We start from the raw sequence: 19,722 nt of genomic DNA on the forward strand, positions 1-19,722 counted from the left end.
TAATCTTCAGTTGAAAAGTCCTGATAAATGGACTTCGTGTGCTAGACAGGATTCGAACCTAGGTCTTTCTAAGCAAAGACCATCGATACTGACTGAGCTACGGAACTTATTATCGATATATTGAGATAGGTATATATATCCATACCTGTCTCAGTCATGTTATTATGATAAATATTAACGATTTTATTTCCAGAAACGATATTTCAATTAAGGTTTAAGATAATTTTCTTGTATGATATCTCAAAGAGTGCGGATTTTAGACTGCCAATGAATACGCTTTCTGCCACCTACATTGTAATACTTACAGCAGGAGGGGAAACTTGATATATTAATTCAAATAAAAGTTATTATTACTTGAGAATTCCATAGAGTCCCAGGACTTACCACACAATCAGTTTTACTCGGTTCCACAGTCCACCCAATCTACTTCGCCCATGAAATGTATATTTCATATTTATTTGTTGTGTTTGCTTGCAGACCGATTTTCCTGTTTTGTGCAGGGAAAACCAAATAATGTCCATCCCGTATGAGACTGATTAATTCATCTTCATCTGGAAAAAAAGGGCTTATAAAGATGCCTTACGACATGATGAAATTCGAACCATATCTTTTCCAAGATATGGTTCCATAATACATCCGAGAGGATGGTCGATAACAAAGAAAAAATGCCATTAAAAAATACAATAATGCTAAGCAATTGCTTTCATAAGCTGCTGCTGTACCTATCGGTAGGCTCCTTCTGATAAATGAAGAGAAGTTAGCTACTGTTCTCATATGAAACACAACGAAAAAATGACAGACGTAATATACTGCCTTTACAGCTTTAGCCACTGCGTTTGTAATTTCAACCAAATTAAATTCATAATTTAGTTGAATAAAAATAAAAATAAATAATAATAATAATAATAATAATAATAATAATTATTATTATTATTATTAATAATAATTTAATGTATTCATTCTGCGTATTGTACTAAGCACTAAAAATTTTGTATCGCAGTGTAATTTTTTTGTTATCTACTTTTGTATACGTCATTTCTTTGTAAGAAAAATAAATAAATAAATACGTAGCTTAGTCGGTATATTCGACGCCCTCTGGTTGGAAAGACCTGGGTCCGAAATCCATCCATGATGCAAAGAACATTTATCAGGACTTTTCAGCTGAAGGTGACTTAATCGACCACATACGGAGGTCGAGGATTTTTCCTCCCGCATGGCAAATCGACTAGAAGAATACACGCAATTTACAACCATAGCAAACAATGTACATAGGATTAATCGTATTTCGTAATTCCGAATGATTGGAGAGAGTCACCTAGTACGTTAACTAGGTGACTAGGACTTTTATACATATAGATATATATTACATAATTCAGAAAACCCTGCTTTAGAGACCGAACATGAACTTTTTTCTTCTTTTTTTTTTTTTTGAAACCACTTCAGCCTCCAATAAACAGAGCGACAGTCTGAATCCTAGCGACGAAATTCATCTTCCACTCAAGGACATTCCCAAACATCCGTGCCAACAGCGGAGTTAAAACCCACATCTTGCTGGTTGACGCGTAGATATGTTATCCATTGGAGACTTCGTAGCTCAGTCAGTATTGGCGATGCTCTTCAATTAGAAAGACCTGTTTCGAATCCTGTCTTGGAAGCGAGAAATCTTTATAAGGACTTTATTTGCTGAAGACGAGTTAACGGGTTTAATATGAGGGAGAGACCTATCGGTCCAGTGGCAGGTTTCTCCCTCATGGAAACTCGAGTTTTTCATTCCCAAAACAGGTAAAGTGGCCAGAAGAACACGCACTGTTTACAAACAGTACGTTGATTTCGTTAGTGTAGTTACTTCGGACGTAAGTCTAAATAATCTTAACCTAAATAATGATATCCACTAGGTCAAACAGGCTTACATCCAAATTGCAAATTTCAGATAGTTCAAAGATCAGTTACAAAGATAAAACAAAATATTATTTTATTTTTTAAATCTAATTTTGGATGATGAAGACCTCACTTGTCAGCCTCGATTTTTAACTGTGTGGAAAGAGAATTTTGAAGTCAAGGCAAAACGAGTGACGCTATTGGACCAAAGATTACGTCCAAAGAATTATAATCTACGCAACTAAGACTTGGCTTATGTTCCATTGTGGGGGGGGGGATGGAACATAAGCCAAGGCATACAACAAAATACCGAATCGAAGAACACGGAAGTGTTGTATGTCTTGGCTTATGTCCCCCCCCCCCCACACACACACACGGAAGTGACAAGTGGGATAATAAATGTTGCATACGTCAGCATAAAGGAACGTACGTACACTTTTGACACAATGTAAGTACGATACAGACATATGATTAAACACGTATATTTTTTTCTTTTGGAAACTAAATACAAAATAAGCCTGACTAAATCCACTTCGTGAAATATCTCAGAAAGAACTGAAGGAAAAACCTTACAGCAAATTTCTTTAGTTTTTAACCGTATTGTTTGTTATGTATTCAAATATTTTCTTACCTCTAATTTTATTGTGCTTCATTTTGTGTCGGCAATAAGTTAGAGGAAAATCGCATAGTTTTTTATTTATTTATTTCACTATTATTATTATTATTATTATTATTATTATTATTATTATTATTATTATTATATTTTTATTAATATTTTATAATAATTTATAATAATATTATTATAAATCCGTATATTAATTCTCGTATACTAATACACTTCCCGTATACTAATTTCAACTAAAAATTATTTTGTATTTCTAGAAGCATTATGAACATGTGTAGAACATTTCATGATAATCGGAGCAATGAAGCAGGACAACACACACACACACACACACACACACACACACACACACACACACACACACACACACACACACAATTTTCATTTATTTTTATGTAATAATTTTAATAATTTGGTATGTTCCACAAAATCACAGATGCCTCATCTTCATGCAGATGATTGGTCCTTTAAAATATGTTAAAACAACACAGGCTATGCCTTGTGCGTACTCTGCCCGGCTTACGTGTTATGATTCCGGGAGTGAAATCTTCCGTCTCCGTATCCTGAGGCTTCCTAATGAAAAAGTTGGGCTCGAAGAGTGTGTGCACTGTCGTATTCATTATTCTGTTCAGCTCTCTTGGTATTATTAATCTTGCAAAATAGGTCGCACTTCTGAGCCTTTAAACATTTAACTTTAATTACTTTAATGATCATTACTGAAACTCGTTAAAATTTCAGTCATGTGTCACGTTGATAAAAAATAAAAATAAAACTGATCGGATCATGTTTGCATATATGAAAAGAATTTAAATCTCTAACATAGCTGTTGGTTCTGATATAAGAGCATATCTTAAGATATGCTCTTATTTACTATACAACCTTTTCAACCTTGGCTTATGCCCATTAAACAACTGTGAAGTTTGCGGGGCGGATGAAAGAAAGAAAATGGCAAATTACAGTTCCATAAAACGCATTAACAAGATATTATATACGCTAAGAATTGGTTTTCAGGCACGTTTCTGGCACTGTTTTATATTTTTAATATTTTTAGGCACTGTTATATATATATACAGTACAGTGGCGCACTCAGGATTTAATCCTGGAGGGGGCCGAGCACTCAAGATTTAATCTTTTGTGTGGGGGGGGGGATCTGCCTGAGCATCTGCAGCGATCGCCAATACATGATACCCGTGATCTCCTCTGGTCCGGCTCGGGCAAACGAAGTAGCACCTGAGCACTACTTTTCACCTTGCGTTCACAGCGGCCAGGATTCCAGAGCACTATAGGGTATTCCCATCTTATGTGACCGCTAATTCATAAGTAGCGCATAGAAATAGAAGACACGACACAACGTAAATTAAAAAAAAAAAAAGAATTTTAATTAGGGAAAGATTTTTTGGAATTTTTCTAGTGTTTTTTTCTTTTCTTTTGGAGGGCCCCTTGGTCTCCCCTCCCTGGGTGCGCCAATAATACAGTATATGGTATAGTTAGTTATCTGAGGTCTTGATATGCAATATATCCTGTAGATATCCTGTAGTTGGCATCAATGTGATATTTTAGCATAGTTGCATAGTGACGTAAGTGTTTTGCTGCTAATATTTTATGTTCAGTCACTGCAGGTGAATAAAGTGGGTCTCGTCTCTTTCATCAGTATGTATTAATTGGGTATGTATGCATAAAGTTTAATGTATTAATCTGTGATATTAATGTGTTTAATCTTGATATGCTTCTTTCGCATAGTGCTTTGTATATTAGTGTTTCTATAATAATAATAATAGTTTTACAATTTTATAACAATAATTTTATTCTTTTATGATAATAATAATAATCATAATAGTTTCGGTTTTAAATTTTTCATATAAATTTATATTTAGACTTTTGTATGCCGTTAACTGGACCTAACGAAAGCACCTATGAAGCGTTCGAATAGTCATTTTAAAGATTGAGCTAGTCTAGTGCTAATTGGGGGGGGGGGGGTTCCCCGTGAAACACGCTTGATTTGCATAATGTTGCTAATCTCATACAAGTAAGTGTTATTGGGGAGGTTTACTTGCATGTGATAGATAGCAATGCTTAGTAAGCGGTGAATCTGAACTAATGAGTTCCTGCAAAGCATCTTATAAAAGTTAATTCTGGACAAATAGATACTTTTACCAAGAGGTCCATTTTATCAAAAGTCATCGCGGTGACTCTTGATAACTGTAGGATCGAAATAAATACTTAAATTAGACCTACTGTAATTCCAGTTTTAAGCTAAATATTTTCTATCCGCCATGCTTGTTCGACAGAGATATGCAAGAAGATATGAATTCACAAATTAGAAGCGTTGAATCCAATTATTAATAATAATAAACGAGCACTTTGAAAATAGAGAAAATGCCCCCCTCTCCCCCCCAAAAAACGTAGTTCTTCTCTCTCTCTCTCTCTCTCTCTCTCGCTTTGGTATATCCTCCAAAAAATTTTTGCCAGATATTATGATGGTTCAAAACAATATTTCATGACCAAATTTCCTATCGAAAATATACATTATTATCACATTATTATTCTTATGATATATAACAAGGTTCAACCCAGTTGGGTTAAACTGAGAGAAAGTGTAAAAATGGGGGGGGTCCTCCTTCTAGAACGTCTCTATGGATTGGGGTTGAATGATGCACATTCCAGCACTTTTCAAAATGAAATCAAAGGGTACGGTGCGAGGTCGCTTTCTCCTCAAATACAAGTATTTTTCAACTCAGTTCGAAATGTTTCCGTTGTTTGAAATTACAGCAGAAATAACTAAGGTTATGAGACCAGTGCATTCCTCTGATCGCTTTGTCTATTTTGCGGAATGAAAACCTGAGTTTCCAAAGAAAACTCCTGCTACTTTTGCAGAAGACTCAATTCGGAATATCGTTTCTTACGCTAAGGTTCCGTGGATTTCAGCACGATCAGGGGGAGGGGGGAGGTAAAGGAGGAGGAGCATTAAAGAAAATGCAGATTTCAATTATTAAACTGATTTCAACTAGTTATTTGTCGACTGTTTCATGTTCTCCATCTAACTTTTACGAGCCTCCCAAAAAAGTTAGTATTGGTCCAAGCGTATATTAGAATTAGTACAATGGTTGGGTTAAAGGTTACATAATCCGGAACTGTACTCAGACGGGAAAAAAACATCTCATATGTTTTTTCCCCGTCTGAGTACAGGAAAAGAGTAAGTGAGCCAAGTACTGGGGGAGAAAAGATGATTGAAGCAATTTGAAAGCGGCTAGTTTGCTGACATTGTTGTAATTGCTGAAATAATATTAGTCAACTAGTCGCTCCTAAACTGCAACAAACTCCTCATTTTTCACTACTTATTTTTTATTCATTTTATATTTTATTTGTTCGGGGTGTAATTATAAGTTGGCCATCAGGTGCATTGATTGTTTACTCCGATATTATAACACCGAAGAAAAAAATATGTGATTTTAGGAATGGCTATTTTGGTGGCTTAAAACCTTCTTTCGGTTATTCCCAATAACGAGAACGCTAATACTGAAGAAAAAAATATGTGATTTTAGGAATGGCTATTTTGGTGGCTTAAAACCTTCTTTCGGTTATTCCCAATAACGAGAACGCTAATATAATTTTCATCATATCAATTAAAAACAATTCTCACGGACAAACTTTCGAGACAGGCAAATTCAGAATTTACTTGCCGCGATGTTTCAGCCATGGACAGGTTTGCTGCCGAAGATTGCAAAACTGTGAACTCCATCTCGGGTGACAACGGCCTAAACTATGCATTCGAAGTCGTTATGCTTTGTTAATACTAAGATATTTCATAACAAAATGGTAATCATGACGAAATAACAGATGATAAATGTGCAGTTTTCGTCGGGACGGGGATGATATCAGAATTCCTTCAGTCATTGTCAATTCAGAAGGGTAAAATTACTTTCATCAAAAGTCTTAGAGACAAAGTTTCTATCCATCTTCATGTGTATCCTTCAACAGAGCGCATGCTGATAATGATTTCAGACTATTACCAACACCTGGCCTGGAGTAATTGGAAGCAATTAAAGATTTTATATAAGAATATAGTACATAATGAAGTTTCATGTCAAATTATTTTCTACATGAGTCATTTGCTACTACAAGATACCGATATATTTCCTGTTTCTCAATTTTGGAAGAAATTATGTTATTAGAGCCGCCCACCCAGATACTATATTTTTAAATACAGTACATGAAAAGGGAAGACAATTGCAAAGATTACAAAAGGTGATAAATGCGAAATGTAATCTTTGCAATTGGAAGTGCTACTGTTTTACTATCGTGTTGTCATGGGGGACATTTACTCTGGAACAAAATGTTTGAGTTAGAAAAATAAGAGGGATTTCATACATTTGGGAACAGGATTCATAGGAGGTGCTTGAGAATCAGGTGTGTGTGTGTGTGTGTGTGTGTGTGTTGGGGGCGGGGAGTTACCTGATAAAAGCGAACCTAGCACTTTCAGTCGCAGCTGGCTGGGTCGTCTAAATTAGTGCTTTCCAAACTTATGGATGTAAAGGCCCCCTTTGGAAAAATTAAAATATTTCACGGCCCCCCCCCATCGAAAAAAAATCGTATTACAGACATATTATTATATTTATTGTATTTATATTCAATACAATTTATATTCAAGATTTTGCGTTTGTAAGCTTTTTTGTGCTTTTTATCAATACCTTTGAAATGAAACTTATATGAATAAGCATATATTTACTAATATTCAATAAGCGTCGAAATACGCAGGAAGCAAAATTTGTGAACCAACACCAATGTGTGATTTTTCCATTAAAATATACAAAATAACAAAAAAGAAATAACAAATAATAAAAACTAAATACGTTTTTTTAAGATTAAAAAAAGAACTACTTGGTCTTAAAACATTTTAAATTTGTTTTCATTATTTCACGGCCCCCCTCAAGAAAACTTACGTTCCCCAAGGGGGCCGCAGCCCACAGTTTGGGAAGCGCTGGTCTAAACGAAAGAACTCCTTCATTTCTTTCACATTCCGTCCCATTCTAATTCTTTTAGAACCCTTGGAGCAGCCGATTACCACAACTATTTTTATAGCAGTAAATATGTAATAGATGAACATGAACTCTCTGGAATTCGGATGGGATCAATTTACTACAATATTATTTCTGCCTTGTATGCTACTGATGAAGAATGATCACTAAAATCTGCATATGAAGTCAAAATCGAGCGTGACTCATGGATAAATAGCCTAATAGAGCGGCAGGCAAGTATATACGCCATAAAATTCGATTCAAAGTTTTTATTACATTTCACTTTCTTAGTTGCAACTTAGATATCGTGTTGGGCGAAGCAACATCTACTTTGATGGATTAGCAATTGGCTGGTAGTCCCTTTGGGAATGCTAGCCAATTGTCAACAAGTAATAGGATCCTTTTAAGCTGAATTTTTTTTTTTTCGACTCGTATCACCACCAATCACAACTTCTTGCTGTATTCATGACTGAGGAATAATTTGCACAAAAAAGACAAGTTTACGGGATTCAGTAAATAATAAGGCACTTATTAGCATTTTAAACTTATCTTTTGTGTCAGCGATAAATTTCCAAATGTGAAACTACATCTTGAAATCTACACATCTACACCTACATTAAAAATTAAATGAAATGAAATAAAATAAATTAAACTCACAAAACAAAATCTTTTTATAAAATATTTTGTTTTGTGAGTTCAGCTTTTCTTCTACTTTACCTCAATTCAGCTTTTCTACTACTTTTCAAGGTAAACTACAACCGACAGTGCAGAAGTTGGTTCTTTCATTAACAAACTACAAAAGATTCCGATGTCGTTACTATACGAAAATTAAGATATTAAACAGGAGAGGAAGTAAGAAATAGTGATATTTAAAAGGTTAGTCATGAATATTAAGAGTTAGATTTTTAAAGACAAAAATGAATAGCTACATGTCTAGAGAATTAGGTACAAAAAAATTACCAAACACAATATTCATTAGGCAAACCAAAAAAAAAAAAAAGAGGTTGAAGAAAACTAGATATGCTTGTCATATGACAGAAACGGGCCAAATACTTCTAACATGTGCAAGAATGATTAATGGTAACAAAAAAAGATATGAGCTGGAAACCTGTCAGTGATAGTACAAAATAACTATACAACTGCTTTGTTTTGTATCATTTTTTATTGCCATCTTCGAAATCTATATTATGTAGACCTTGAAGTTCAGGTACGGAAACTAGGCAATTTGCATATACTATCATTAGAGTATAATTCAAATGTAGCTTACTCCCTTTTTTTTTTCTTGTTTTTCTTTATGGAATTGTGTTATGTTTCTGTTATACAGAAAACCATTCTGTATAACAGACTGAATAAAAACTCCAATGAATTTTAGCAATTTGTCATTATATACTTTAAAAAAAAATCCTAATCCAGCACATAAATCAATAAAATATCGAAGTGATCACACATTGTCACTGTAAAATAGAATAGAGATCATTCAAAAGGATGCTTGGATTGAATTAGCTATATATAAGAATTGTTTTGAAATTTTAAGACATCATGTTTAAAAAAACGAACAAGTTATAAAAATCTGGTTTGAGTTATCAATCACAGTTTCACGTTCGTTCATTATTATTATTGCTATAATAAATTTCCTGATAGAGTACGAGGAGAGAAGTTTGCTCTCCTTCCGGGATTTGTATGCGATAAACTTTTATGTGCAATAAAGATAAATCAAAGAAAAGAGGCTACTGATTCATGCTACAGTTGATAAACCATTCATACAGTTTCAAAAAAAGAAAGAAGAAATAACGAGCTTTCATTTATATCCAATTTTATTGTTGTTTATGCCAATTAAGACGAAAAGTGAAGCCCTACTTTTGGAATCTAAAACATTACAAATAAATAAAAAGAATGAAAAATCGTCTGCTTAAACAACAAGTGGAAATTAAAATTAATATACCGTAATTATCTAATGCAGATTATATATCATAGTGCAAACTAGTATTAACACAAACAAAATGATACATTTGGCAGAAAAAGAAGATGAAAGCAATAATTTAGATATGATGTAATTATGACTTTTCAAGAAACATTTTATCATATTAACAACTTTTTCGGTCACTGCAGTTTCTACTTCTGCGTTTTTAACACTGCATAGATATTTATTGGATCTGCTTTGTCCCCAAAAGTAAAAGTGGAAATTGGAATCTTCGTGCTCGATGAATGCAGCAGTATTTCGATTGCATTCATGGTTATATATTAATCAGTTCAGAGAAAGATGCACTGAAAACAAAAATGAATTATAAACAGGCTAGTAGCATCAGTAAGCCATAAGGCTTCCATGTATTATATTTCGCGATGCATTTCCTGTCTGTACCTTACAAGAAGGCGCATGTCTTCTTAAACAGACCTCAAACAAGCCTTAGTAATGAAAACCATAAGTTGCGCCTATGAGCAGAACGGAAAATGAAAAAACCTCCTTATATTATCGTTAATGCTCCGTGCTTTAGAATACCATTAATAATAATATACATTAATATATTTTTCAATCGCTATTTAATTATTATAATATGATATATGCGCTAGGAATATCGAAAATATGGAAATACACCTCTGCTTTTCACACACACACACACACACACACACACACACATGGAAATACATTGTATACAAAGTGGCTAAATGACAAGCAATAAGTTTTTAAATGAACTTTCAGTTCCACCATAACAAACGTGTACCATATTGAAATATTTTCCTCAGTCGGAAAATAGCTGAGGATTTATGTACTTAAAAAATGAAATAAATTAACTATAGTTGACTGTAGGCTACATGCAGCTGCTTTGCAACGTAAGGGTTGAGTTTGTTGCAACATTCACTTATGAGCTGTCTTAACATAGGTTCACCACAGTGTGCACTGCTTGGGAAGAAGTTAACGAACACTATAGTTGTGAGGAACAAACAACTATGGCGCCGCCTTAATGAGATGTAGGACCTCCTTCAGCTGCGATGACTGCAGCATACCTACGGAGCATGATTTTCCACAAGCGTACGATAGCAATCAATGGAAATTTTGGACCATTCTTCCTGTAGGCATGTAATGAAGTCATTCACGGACCTCATTACATGTGGGTAGCGAAAGGCACTTGACCTCACTCGACGTTCCAGTTCATCCTCAATAGCGTTCAGATCAGAGCTCTGTGGAGGCCAACAAGTGACTACACTTGACGTTCATGTCCACAAACGACACAGTTACAGCTGCAGCCTTATGATAGTGCATTGTCTTGCCGAAAGAGACAATGGTCAGCGTAGAAACGCCATAAAGTAGAAAGCAATGTATTGTCCAGAATGTTCAGACACTCTCGGAGTTCAACGTTCGTGGCACTACAAACAAAGATTCCCAGGCCAAACCAGGAAAAAAAAAAAAAAAGAATACCATCACAGCGCCACCTCCCTATTTCTTAGCTGAGGCTGCACACTCTAGTAAGAGACGTTCTCCGGGCATCCGCCATACCCACACCCGTCGATCTGCTGGGTAGAGGGTGGATTGATCGCTCCATAGCACAGCTTTCCAAGCTGCTATGTCCCACTGCACATGCTCTTTGCAACTGAAGAGGACGCTACCTAATGGTTCGGGTAATGTGGGGCTTGCACATTGGAGTACTACCAAGGAAACCCATGTGGTGAACCTTGGTTCTAAATGATTTTGTGCAGATTCATGTTCCAGTCGATGCCCGGAACTCCGCATTCGACGAATGGTGATTTTTACATATTATCCTTCGTACTCCCCTCCCCCGGTCACGTTCGTAAGTGTGGTGGGTTGTCCTCTGCGAGTAGCACTTGCAGTTGGCTCCCCGAGCTTCCATCTCATTATGGTATCACTTACTGTTCGCCTGGGTTGACCTGATTTTCCAACAATTTTCCGAGCAGATAGGTATGCAACTTGTCATCCTATCACAACACCTCTTTCAAACTCCATATGTTCCCTTCTCGCAGCCATTTCACCCGGAGACAGTTGCACTGACTTGGAAGCATCATATTCCTCTTCATACTGGCTACAAAGCCTTACACATGACTCCTTACATGACACGATACGCCTTGTCCATGGGGTTGTCCGTTAACTTGTTTCCAAGCAGTGTATATATTGAATGTATTGTATATTTATGTATACGTGTGGGAAACATCTGCAAGAACCACTAAAGCGAAACTCTTGGTTAATGTAGGTTGCGTATTCGAGACTAAACACACATGTTACTGTGGTGTACATAATCATTGCGTAATTGAAGAATAAGGAACAATGTACATTTTATTAAAAAAAACTTTTGTTAATTAACCATTACAAAATGTATAAAAAATTAATATATCAGACAAAAAATAAAAAGAGCTATACAAACTAACTAGACAAATTTTTAAAAGAAACAGTTTGTGATTTTCACTATTTATACGAGTACAATAAGGATTTATGCAATAAAAAATTGCTGTGTCTATTATGATAGTGAAGGGTATGTATAAGTGTATTGAGAATTTCAGAAAATATTTTAAATTATTTGTAATATTCTGTTATTGGTTATAAGTAAAATATAACTTACATGATGACTTCCAACAAAAATAAAATAAATTAGTAAAGTAGTTGGCTGTCGGCTTAGTCATAATTAAAACCAAAAATGAAAGTTAAAAAATCGTGGTGTGAGAGATAAGTGTCAGGTGATGTGAGTCGGAAAGTAAGCGTAGGCAGGTCCGAATTTTAGTTGGTGGGTATTTGAATACTTTGCGAGCATGCGAGGTCTGGAAAGGTTTTGTAAATGGTAATTTCACTTGTTAATACGAGTTTTTTTTTTTTCTTCACACAAATGCACGGGGCTTTCCACTTGAATTCTTACAATATCTGATGATTCTGATTCCTGCGGGGATTTTCGGAAACTAAAGTTTTTCAAGAAAAAATTAAATTGACGTTTCTAATTAAATTCTTAGTAGCCATTATAATTTTTAATTGTTCACGTTATTTATAAAATGAATGCATTTAAATTTTAATTCTGAACCTTCTAGGATCTAGCAACCTCCGTAGCTTAGTCAGTATGGACGAAGCCCTTTCATCGGAAAGACCTGGGTTCGATTCCTATCAGTGAGGAACCTTTATTTGATCTCTTTCGACTAAAAGTGAGTTAACCGGTCTAATACAGAGGTAGAAGGTTTTTTTTTCGACCGGAAACTCGGGTTTTTTGTCCCCCAGAACAGGCAAACCGGCCCCGTGAACACACATGGATTATACTCAGGAATACGTCCCAGCCATATGACGGTCCCGAGCTCGGATAAAATTGAGGGGTTGGGGAAAGCAGCGGTGAACTACCCACTACTCTTTTAAAAAAAAAAAAAAAATCTCAACAGGAATACTTTGTGGGCAATGCCTACAAAGTCAACTGAGGTTGGAAACAACTGAAAAAGGGAAAATCAATCAATCATTTACAGGATAGGCCGCTCTCCTTCATCTTGCGATATATTTGAACCTTTAGCGACAATGTTTCTGTCATTAAATTAAAACAGTTTCATTATTGTTTGTCTTTTTATCATTTCGAAATCATAAGATCGCCATGATTTATAAAAAAAACTGAAAATGGGTATGACTTACGAACAATCTTCTATTCTACTTCCGGTCTTGAATATGATTGGTGGGGTGTGTTAACAAAAGGCAAGCCGATTGAGTTAAAATGCTGATTCTCTTCAACCGAATTCCAAAATATCTCAAACTGCCATAACAATATTCACTACCTATTTTCTTCAAGTTTTAAACTTTTTTCGCCTGCCAGATATAATCGAAACTTTTTACTTTCTGTTTTTCGTAAACTAAAAATACGGGTGCGAGATATATGCGATGACGAGTAATATTCGAGTAAATACGGTACTTGCAGTTGACTCCCTGCACTTCCATTTCGCTATGGTATCACTGATTGTTGACCTGGGATAACACTTCAACCAACAGGCTACTGTTCGAATTCAACCGTGGGTACGATGTTTGTGAATGTCTTTAGGTGAGAGATGATTACATCGTTCGCTATGAGACCACCTGTCTGTCTATTCAGACCTGAAGTAGCCCGATAAAGTTCAATGTTTGGTCTCGATATTTCTGGATTATTTCATAATCCAGAACCTCTAAAATAAAATAATAAAAATAGGGAAAAAAATTCCTAGCCCGCCCACGATACTAATATACTATAGGTTTTACAACCTTTAATGGATGAGAGTCATATAAGAATGAGAGAGAGAGAGAGAGAGTACATGACATCACCTCCACATTTATTTTATATAATTTATTTCTTTCAGAAGTATTTTTTCATAGGGAATTTAACCATCAGATCAGATCAAGCAATGTACCCTTCTCAAAAAATGCTCACATTTCCTTCTCTTCATAAATTTTTAAATCTCATGTGTGTGTGTGTGTGTGTGTGTGTGTGTGTGTGTGTGTGTGTGTGTGTGTGTGTGTGTGTGTGTGTGTGTGTGTGTGTGTGTGTGTGTGTGTGTGTGTTCATCAGTGCATTCGGCAATATTTCACATTTACAACAGATGAGGAATTCACATAATTAACATGTAAACATCAAAATGAAAAATTCTTTTAAATAATATTTGATACGTTCTTAAATTATTAAAAGAACACAGTTGAACTTCTGAAAACAAGTAGCTATTAGAGAACTAATTCTGATTTAACAACTTATCTGTAACACCGATCGTTTAAAAAAGAAATTATAAAAGATTAATGAACTAGTTGTTTATATCACAACATGCCTATGCTTAATTAAGCTAAACATAATGAGTCACATACCAATAAATGAGGATAAGCTCCTGGGGCATCAAAGCAATTAAGTTCATAATTCATTGAAACGCCTTCATTTTAGTTATAATATTACAGCCAGGATAGGATTGAAGTTGCCCAATAGAAGTTTACACAAAAATAAATCGACTTCGTTAACAAGTTGTTACTTGCACTAAATATATGCAAAAAATTCAGAGTAGCCTGGCACACTAGTCATAAATATCGTAGAGAAAACCTACCTTCTAATAAAAAAATATATAATTCGTTGGTGGAATCTCTCTTAGGAGATTCTTGTACTTTATTATATATTTCTTAAACAATTTTAATCGTGCAAAATAGTTTTCCTTTACAAAAGATAAAAGAAAAATAACTTTACCGTTGCCCTTGAATATAACAAAATTTTAAAAAAATTAAAACATACCGCAGCTCATTTTTTCTTTACGATACTGCTGAAGTAATAAAGATGTATTTCACATTTTTTCTATAATGCTCCAGTAATTACAGATTATTGTTACCTAATTGTTTCTATTGGTATTCCTTTCCATATACTCAATGAAGTGCCTTTTACCTTTAACCTTAAATCTTTTCACAAACCTAGCACTGTGAAAAATCGCCGAAGCTAAACTATTTGCAATCCAGCTAACTAAAAGTGAAATCATCTTCTTAGATGTGCCTACAACTCAAACTGATTCCCTTTGGAGATGGTGATGGAGTATTTGCTGTAAGCAAAATCTAATGCAAATCATCCTTTGGATCTTTTCTTAATCGGTTCTTCTTAAAAAGTATACTGCAGAAGTCGCATGTCATTTCGGTAACGCAGATCCTCATCTTGCATAAGTTTCCTCTTCCCCCAATGCATCCTTCACTCAGCCATTCACAATTGCGTGTTATCGTGTTCTTCTGGTGTACTTTAACAGCGCTGAATAAGATTATCTCCTGGACCACTTCTACTTTCCCTTCCGTGATCAGACTATTGCTTCCATTCTCTTACACTTCCTCCGAACGAGTTACTACTGAAATTATTCCAGCCGGAATGACGGCTTTATTTTCAACTCTGTTCAAATTTTTGTTCACAGTTTTCAAGCGATGGTTTTAACAGCTGTGCCAAGAAACTACAAGGAAAAAAAAGTACAGCATACTGCAAGTAGCGTAACACAAGAACTCCACTCTCATTCTTAATCTACACTAAATCACGTAACAAATGCAGAAGGACCATCAACAAATCCAAATCTTGCTGTGAAAGGGCCAAATGAAGAAAACTTGTTTGCTGTAAAGTGCTGCAACAACATACAAAGAAAGCTGACCTCCTGGCATAATTTTCCTCCTCCTCCAACATCTAAGCAAGCAACCAAAGTAAATCACTTCCTCCATTACAGAAAGAAACAGTGCACCAGTTGCCTCTTTTGGTCTTTAGGCAGAAAGACGTCAGGAGAATCTTAAGTAATCTGGACACAAAGAAATTCTCAGGTTCTGATGGTCTTCCCAACAGCTGCGCTACAAAACTAGCATTTGTCCTATGTCATTTCTACAACGGTTCCGTCTGGTATCTATCCTATGTTCAGTCCATTCCAAGAAAAACTAGATAAAATTTTGCCATTAAGTTATCATCCTTCACCTGAAGTCCTCTATAAATTAATGACGAAAGACATCAACATTCAACTTCTCCGGAGACGACATTGATTGTTGATCAACAAACCACATTATCCAATTTTATTGGCCATACTGACAGGACTTACTCGAAAGCCCTGTCAGCACTATGGTTGTGATACAAATTTTGCGATTTCTAGCAGCCTTCAAACCTGTCGCTCATAAGTTGTCGCGCCTAACTTGCTGCCTTAGTTGCTTAATGGGTTAGGACAACTCTGCATAATTATCGCCAGCTGATATTGGCAGTAGTTAATCGACTGAAAATATTGATTCCGTAACCCTTGATCTACGGCATATATCATCTATCTTACAAATGTCATGTAACAATTTCGAGAAAACCTGTGAATTTGCTCTTGACATTCCAGAGCATTTGATTGGTTATGGCATCGAGGTCTATTCAACAAATTGCTTCCTTCTGTAGTTGGGCAGTCAGTTTTCTCTTTGGTCTATCACTGTACATCTTCTGGATGTTTCATCTCCTTAGACTTTACGAATGGAAGGCCATTTATGTATAGGAGAAAGAGTCCTGGGTCACTCTTTCATTTGTAAAGTCTAAGGAGAGGAAACATCCAGAAGATGTGCAGTGACAGACCAAAGAGAAAACTGATACCAGAACAACAGTAACCAATCATAACATGAGTATAATAATCACTACGGAAAAGTCACCTGAAGCTTCTACGTACCTGACATGGCCAACAAACAAACTGCCATTCGATGACAGAAACCTAGGGACCTACAGAGAGCTGAAACAGGCGCTATATACATATTATAGCGAAAGTGAAAATGAGAGAGAAATTACATAACAATGAATTCTTTTTACATAGGTAAGTAATCAGGAGTGCTGACGATATGCAGTACTTGCAGAATGATTTGAATAGGCTGGAATTGTGGGCATGTGAAAATGGATGTCAGTTCAATGTCAGTAAAGGTAAAGTCATGTACTTTGGTGTGATTAGATATCCAATGCCATATTGTATTGGCTGTATTATGCTAGAAGAAACTGATCAGGATAGGGATCTTAGAGTTTTAGTAGACAGGAAGTTGAAGTTCGAGGGTCATATAGCATAAATTGTAAATCCAACTCAGAGAATAACGGTAATGCTGGAACGAATCTTGACATGTAAAGATAAGGAGTCATTTTGCCTTTTTACAAGGCCTTGATAAGACCTCACTTGGACTGTAGCCCTCACGTCTGGTTTTCTGGTTTCCATGGTGAATGATATCAGGATTGTGGAATGCAGATTATGAAGACAGTTTGAGAATTTGTAAGCGGCAAACACTAGCAAACAGGAGAACGAGGTGTGATACAAACTTCTGAAAGGATTATACAGAATTTCAGCAGACGGAATTTTTCATATTATGGAGAGTGGGGAAAGGACGTGAGGGCATCCTTGGAAGTTGAGAATGAATGCTGTCAAGAAGGGGAGTTAGGGCTAGATTTTTCTCTCATAGGATGGTGCGTTTTTGGAATGGATTGCCGTTAGATGTTGTGTGTGTGCAAATACTTGAATGAATTCAACAACAGGTATGACAGCTGGTGCGAATAGTATGGTCTCCCTCAATGAGTTCCTGACTCCCTGGAGATCTCGCTTAATAATAATAATTTTTTATTATATTTAAGCGCTGTAACTACGGCACTGAAATGTGATATATGGGTTTGATTTTTTTTTATCTTGGATAAAATCAGTAAAGATAAGGTGTGATTAGATATCCAATGCCATATTGTATTGGCTGTATTATGCTAGAAGAAACTGATCAAGATAGGGATCTTAGAGTTTTAGTAGACAGGAAGTTGAAGTTCGAGGTTTGTAATTTCTCAGCTTTCATCCTCGAAGCTTATTTGTAAGCTTTTCTGAAGATGACACCAGTTAGTTATTATTTATTGGTTTGTTTGCTGTGTTGGGAAGTTACGAAATCAAACCTATCTTTAATAGGTTTGATTTCCACTGCAGCCGTTGATTGAGAAATTCGCACACTCACACATACGATAGCTTGGAATGTCTTGATGCGTCGCTGAACTGGAAGCCTGAACGAATATATTGTGTTTCATTAAGTTTATATGGTATTTTGGGTGCGTATTTCTTGTTCATAGTATGTCCTTAGAGCTCTTTTCAGGCTATTGTAGTTTGTAAGGTTTCTATATTCAAAAGGTAATTTGTTTATCATGTCTGGGATGTAGACGTTTCGTAATAATAATAATATGTACATATGTATGTATATCTTTATATATATCTTCATATATATGTTTCCAAGAACATACATATAAACAGATAAATCGACACTTGGCTCGCGATGGGTATACTGAAACAAAACCACGAAACCACCGCCATCTATTATCTTCTTCAGATAAACTCTGGAGACGCTTTGAGGAGGACAGCATAAACACCATCCGAACGAACAAATAAATTTCTCAAAAACGAATGTACTTAGTAATTTGTATGCTAATTTTTTGTTGTGATAAAAAGTAGCAATAATGTTTTAATAGTATATGTGTAGATATGCTATATACTAACAAACAAACTTTGATATTGATATGATATAAAATTATAATTACTAACATTATTATTAAATTATATCTTGTAAAATATCTGTACTAAATACATAATGTATAAAAATTATTGAATATAAATAGAAATGAAAAATGCTGAAAAAATATATATAAAAAAGTATATAAAATTATTCCATTATTGTTGTTGCTGTTGACTAAATTGTAGTGTATTCATGTAATTATTTGAGAGATAATAAACTATCATTATTATGAAAAAAAGTATTGAATTGTGTGTTGTATTACTGCATTGTATAGTGAATTATATGCACATTCATAATACATATATACAATGGATAAATATTTTGCTAGTTAAAAAAATGTATATTTATCTTTATAAAAAATGATGTACTCTGCATTTTGTACTCAATTTTTGTACTGTACATGAAATATAATAATATGTTTCATTGTATATAGGTAAATACTCTGTATGATAATAAACCTTGTCATTGTCAAAATTATTATTATCATCATCATCATAATGCTGATTACGGGTATAGACCATATTGGTCTGTTCCCGTCTCATTATCCATCAAATATCATTTTTTGAGGTCTACCCTGCCTTCTCTTTCCAGTTGGCTTATATTTCAATATTTCTTTTGGATATCGGGTTTTGGCTATTCGGTTTACACGTTCTATCCAGTTTTATTTATAATTGTTTAGTTTTTCTTCTATTTATTTTGTTTTTAGTTCTTTTAAAATGTCTTCGTTCCTTTTTTTTTTTGGTATTATTATTATTATTATTATTAGCCTTCCCTAAAATAAAATCTCAAAAGAAGTCATGTTTAAGATTATACTGCTTAAAACGTTTTTGCCAAAAAAAAAAAAAATAATAATAATAAATAAATAAAAATAAGAAGAAGAAAAAGGAAATAATTGGGAATATCTAGTCCCGTTACACTGCACATCTGTAGTACAACATTAACTTTTTCTGCCAGCAGAGGGAATACCCTACTCCAGGCAGAAGCTGATTAGCTAATCATAAGGAGATGGCATGATTTTCTTCCGGAAACTCCTGATTTCCTTTACGCATAACAGACAAACCAGATAAAAGAACACAAGTAGCTGAAAGATAAGAACACTGGCCTCTTAGATTTAGTTGCTTGGCTGGTAATTCCAGTAATAGTATAATAAGCAGAAGTACAACAAAAGTATTTATGATTATTTTGAGAGAATATAGTAATAGAATAAGAAGAAAGAAGGAATCACCAGATTCGTTCTTTCTTCC

This window comes from Typopeltis vanoorti, chromosome 2 (genome assembly GCF_054136105.1).
Source record: "Typopeltis vanoorti isolate ZY-2024b chromosome 2, IOZ_Tvanoo_1.0, whole genome shotgun sequence".
Lineage (NCBI taxonomy): Eukaryota > Metazoa > Arthropoda > Arachnida > Uropygi > Thelyphonidae > Typopeltis > Typopeltis vanoorti.